The sequence below is a fragment of the Cupressus sempervirens genome, chromosome 3 (genome assembly GCF_028749045.1).
Source record: "Cupressus sempervirens isolate cs-2001-9-10 chromosome 3, ASM2874904v1, whole genome shotgun sequence".
Classification (NCBI taxonomy): domain Eukaryota; kingdom Viridiplantae; phylum Streptophyta; class Pinopsida; order Cupressales; family Cupressaceae; genus Cupressus; species Cupressus sempervirens.
In genome coordinates, this window is record NC_143120.1 from 281,805,389 (window position 1) to 281,811,165 (window position 5,777).

At 31.5% G+C, this 5,777-nt stretch overlaps 1 pseudogene; it reads left to right on the forward strand.

The window, feature by feature from the left end:
- The first annotated feature begins 768 nt into the window (after nucleotides 1-768).
- On the forward strand, nucleotides 769-2,265 carry LOC149566034 ((Iso)eugenol O-methyltransferase-like; annotated as a pseudogene).
- The last annotated feature ends 3,512 nt before the right edge of the window (nucleotides 2,266-5,777 follow it).

A 5,777-nucleotide genomic window follows, 5' to 3' on the forward strand; every position in this document is an offset into this window, starting at 1 on the left:
CAAAAAATACTAAAAGACCCATCGTCAGTCTATCATCCGTCCAAACCAAATTTCAAAAATATCATGATAAGATTTCTCATTTCAACCCATTATCTCTATTAGAAAATATTCGGATAAGATATTAAAAGCATTAACATAGGGATCAACAGTCTTCTTCCCAAAAGAAAATTCCACATAATTTTCTTATAATATTCAATATATACTTTAAAATATTAAAGGACCCATCATTGTTCCAATAATATCCCAAATATACCATAACAAGATTCTTATTTAGCCCCATTATCTCTATTAGGAAATCTCTAAGATTTTAAATTATTTTCATATTGTCACCTTAACTTTTTGCACTCTCACCTTTAACTCTTTGTTTCAAAAGAATGGTAAAATAAAAATGCTTTTAAGGCCTGCCATAACATGTGTTGAATGACTTAATAGTTTGCCTCTCCATGTTTTCACTCATTCTTTGTCATGAGCATGTTAACATCGTTCTTTTCTTCAAAATCCAACATGGAGATCATTTACAGTTTCAAAAAAATAGTTAACTAATATATACGGGGTGCTCCCACAAGTGGATTGCACGATAAGGCTCTAATAATTTATGTACTCCAGTTTGTCCGTTCTGATTATTGATTTCACTAATACGAGCTGTGAGGAAGCATTCCTCTCATTGGGTATCTCACATTGATAACATAACAGAGATTCTTTCTATAAAAGGAAGTAAATTGTTAAGAGCGATATTCAGATCTCTTCGCTTCACATATAAAAATAAAAATGGAAGCCCATCTCCAACTTATGAGAAGATGCTTTGCGCTGCAAAGCCCATGGTTCTCGGAGCTGCTGTCTTGCTTAACATCCCCCAAATTATAAGAGAAAAGCCTCTCTCTGTTGATGAAATTGCTCAACATATTTTTACCTCCACAGAAACTAAGGTTGTTCCCCACAACGAGTATTTGTTTAGGATTCTGAGGCTGCTGACGACTTGTGGAATTTTTACTGAAGATGTGGATGAGCAAAACAAGCTGCTAGTGAAGGAAGAAGATAGGGATTCTTGTGCTCCATTTGTGCTGTTATTTACAGAGAAGGCTTACCAGCATAGTTACCAGTACTTTCTACATGCTGTCTTGGAAGGATGTCATCCCTTCATAAAAGTCCATGGCATGAGCCCTTGGGAATATGTGGGCTCAAATGCTCAAGCCAACAAGCTTTTTAATGAGGGCATGGCTTGCCATACAAAAGATGTCATGGCTTCTGTAGTAAAGATGTTTGATGGATTCAAAAGTGCAAGGAGTGTGGTGGATGTAGCTGGAGGAGTGGGATCTGCATTGTCTGTTATAATTGCCGAATATCCACACATACAGGGCATTAACTTTGACTTGCCCCATGTTATTGCAACTGCACCTCTCATATCAGGTGAGTAGTGGACAGCTTAAATATCACACATTATGGCTTGATTTTTAGACTTAAAGCTTGATTCTTTTGCTAACAGTATTTAATAGTTAAATTTGACTTACTTTTCCAAGCTTAATTTATTTCTTAATGTGTGATTTTTAAGGATGGCTAGTGAGCAGTGTCATCTCAATTTTGAGTTCCAACTCTAAACAACGCATTTTGAGCTTTAGACTATTTAGTTGGTTTATTTTAAATTATATGAACTTCTCCAATAGAACTCATCTAATAGTATAGTTTTAACTTTGACTTGTCTCATGTATTGCAATGACACCTTTGGTACCAGAAGTGGAGCATGTTTGACAAAATTCTATGTGGAGACATAATTACCATAAAGGTAAAAGATATGTCATTAACAAACAATATACTTTAGTCTTTATTGACTTCTTATTTTTCTTTGCTATATGAACATTATGTTTGTTTAGCAATTCATATAATAATTAAATTGTCTTCTTTTGTTATTTCTTTACTTTCTAGTCTACATCAACACTCATGTGTACAAAAGAGCTATTGTCATATTTATTGCAATAGATTTTACATGATTGGGATGATGAGAAGTTTTTAGAATTTTTGAAGAAGATCTATGAAGAAACACGGAAGTATGGGAAGGTCCTAATTGTTGAAGCACTACTTGAGGGTTCTCAAGGAAACACAAATCGACTAGGATTATTGTTTGACACACATATGACCATCTTTACAATGGGTGGAAATGAGAGAACTGAGGAATAATTTAGCCAATTATTTTTCAAGGTAGGATTTAAGAGTTACAATATCATGAAACTACCATTTCTCCAACTACTTATAGAAATATCTAAGTCTTAAACTATTTGAAGGATACTATAATATTATATTTTTATTTAAATAATCCTTGAAGTATCCCTCTTAAGACATAGTTTTATCTAAATCTCTAATAATTATTCTAAAATATCATTTTCTTTTGTGATAATGTTAAATTGCAAAGAAAATGATATCAAGCTGTAAAAATACATCTCTATATGAAGGATTTGATATATTAGATTGAATGTTAATTTATTCTCCTTTATGTTCTTTTATAACTATAATGGTGAATATTGTAAAGTCCTTATATGATAAATGATTAATATTAAAGCACTTTTATGATTTATGTTATCCTTTCTTACAAAATTCAATTGTAGTCTAAATAATTAATTGAACTTCACAAATAAAGTCTTCATTTAAGTCTATCTCTGAAAAAATTCTTCAACACTCAGTTGAAATTCTTGGATTTTGGACTAGAAAATCATGCTTTTACATAAATCCTTTTTTTTTCCTTAAATTAAATATATTTAGCCAATATTGATAGGAAATAATTGTCATTTATCATTCAACTAGATAGTTACATGTAATTCCTCAATATTATATTTCAGCCTAATTCTCATAGCTGAGATTTGGGAGTTCAAAAATGTTAAAGTAGTGTTAAAAAATGCTAAAATGATAGAAAGATCTAGATTTGGTATTTGGGAGTTCGGAAGCATCATATGTTATGAGTTTTCCCAACCATTCCTAAGCCTGCAATAAGTTGAATCTGCACAAGAAAAGAGAGTAACATACACATCTACAAAGAAAGTTAAATGAGAATGGGGTTTTAAAATGAAAGCCACATAGTGGGTATCATTTTGTACATGAGAGAACACATATTCATGTGACCTTATTGTGAAGTTATTTGAGAATAGTAGTGAGATAAGTTAGAGCCAAGAAACAACTATCAAATAAGCAATCTACAAACATCTTATGTTTCCCTAACTACAGCTACTAAAATCGCTCTCAAATCAACATCTTAGTGACAATTCTATAATGGGATTATGCTATTTGTGTTGATCTATGAAAGGCTATATGAGATCTATGTGAATACAAGATATATCAAGATGAGAACATGAAAATGCTATTGATATGTGTATGTATGAGAGTAAATAATGCTAAATGATGATTAAATAATGTTAAAATGATGTTAAAAACCTCTATAGTAATGATGTTGAATGGATTATCAATTGCTAGCTCTAGTATGGCTATAGTAAGGATGCGTAAAACTTGGGTCCTTTCTCTTGATTTTCACTCCCATTTATAAGATTTTAGGAAGGGATGGGGTTAAGATATATAGGAATTACTTTTTTATATCATGGTTAATGAGAAATCTGAAAATATCTCGTAAACCCCTAAAAGGAAAAGTCCAACAGACTTACTTTGTGAGGATAAAAGGGCTTTTTCTTTTCTTTTTAAATCCAAAAAGGTGGATATTGACTTTTTGAGGAAATAATGACTTTATTTAATTTTGCATTTTCTTCAATTTTTATTTTTCTCTTTTTATTTCCTCTTTTGAAATGATTTTGGAAATTTGAATTGTAAAATGCTTAGGAAATTAGGCAATTAGTTGATTAAATCAATCGTGTAAATAACTTGATACTCTAATTAATCCAAAAGTTTTTTATTTTTCCTCATTTTGTCTAATTCTATCCTAAATCTTTACTAATTTTATTAAAATTATGCTTCTAAAGTCCTAACAATTTTAGGGTGTCTACAATATTAGCTCAAAGATTGGCTTGATTCTCCTTATTTTTTATTCAACTTTGATGACCACATACTTGATTGCTGATGATTTACTAGTTTGATACATTGTCATAGTCATTAGTATTGATATTTTGATGTCTTGACGAGGATATGATGCATGGTTTGTTGATGATTTGTTGTCTGATATGGATATGATGTCTAGATGCCCCTATTTGATTGATTGTTTGATGTTTTAATGTGGTAGAATATTTTAGATGTTTGAAAATTTTATTATTGATATGGATACGATGCCCCCTTGGAAATGAAATTGGAATTGATGATTTTAAAGATATCAATGGTCCAATTTTATTTTAGAAAAATTTCACAAAGAAGTAAAAATTTGGAAAATGAATAGCATTGGTAGCTAGGGCTGATGAGGAATATGATAGAAAATAAGTTGTCAAGTGGTACTATGATGAAATGGTTTAAAATAGTGCAAACATGCCTCTAAGTAAGCCTAAATAGGTCAAAAAACCCTTTTACCTAGTCATTTGTACACTCACTTTTCATTTTCACTTGGTTGGAGCTCTAGATTGGTGAGGATGGTGGTCCCATTGTGTGAGCATTGATTCAAGAGGGGTCATTGATATCAACATCTAGCTAACTATGGTGCCTCGATATTTATCTGAAAACCTTATAGAAATATGAATTTTTGGATTTGTAGTCAAAATTTGTGAATATAGCATGATTTTAGGTGACAAGTGCATGTTTACGATGAAATAGCACATATGTGTCATGTTTTAGTGCTTTTAAATACTTGTAGTGCATCCATATAATGAAATAGTGCATCTGTAGTCTGATGTAGCACACATAAGGATGACCTAATTTTGTATTGTAGTGCATACAACTTTGTTTGACTGCATTTCTTACAAGTTGTAGCACCTAAAGATATTGTAGTGCAATAATGTATGCTTATAGCACATATGTTTGTTAAACTAGTGCATCTAGAACAAAAGCAAAGGGCATTGAGTAAAGGTTGTGGTGAATTAATCCTATAGCATATCCATATAGTTTAATAACACTTTTTTCATAGGAGAGAATTTGCATATAGTTTTAGCACGTATGTGTATGATAACACATTTGTCACCTATAGATTTTTTCATTAAAAGAGCACATAAGAATAAGTAATGCATACGTTGTTTTTAGCTACACATTTGAGTGACAAAATAGTGCATTAATATCTTATACAATTTTCAAAAGTCATGGACCATATGAAGGATATGTTTGATTTAGAATGTCCAAAAATGTCAATGGCGCAATGTGAAAATTAAATGAATGGTAATCTCTTGTAGGATAATTTAGGAACCACAATGGATTGGATAGTTAGGAAAACTTATTCATACCACTATAAACAACATATGAATGGAATCCAAAATGGATATCTAGGAGCAATCTGATTGGCTAGATATTTACATGTTCCAGCCTCATGATATAGAGGTTGAGAAAACATTGTGTTTGACTCAAGATGTAGAGACAAATGAAGAATTGGTTCCTGGTCAAACCATTAGCTAATTTTCTAGATTGTTTACCTAGATTGATTTAGGATAATCACCTTGACTACTAGATTGATGTGATTTGTTTGATATTTTTTTTAATTAGGTGCATGAGAGAAAGCTCATTGTGTGTATTTTGTATCTTTGGCCATTGGATTTGATCGAGAGATTATCAACCAATGATCGATAAGTGATAGATAGATGTGGGTTCTCATAGTTTCTTTAGATGCCATGGTTCTAGGTGAGCCAAGGATTATTGATACTTGTGGGAGAGTGGTG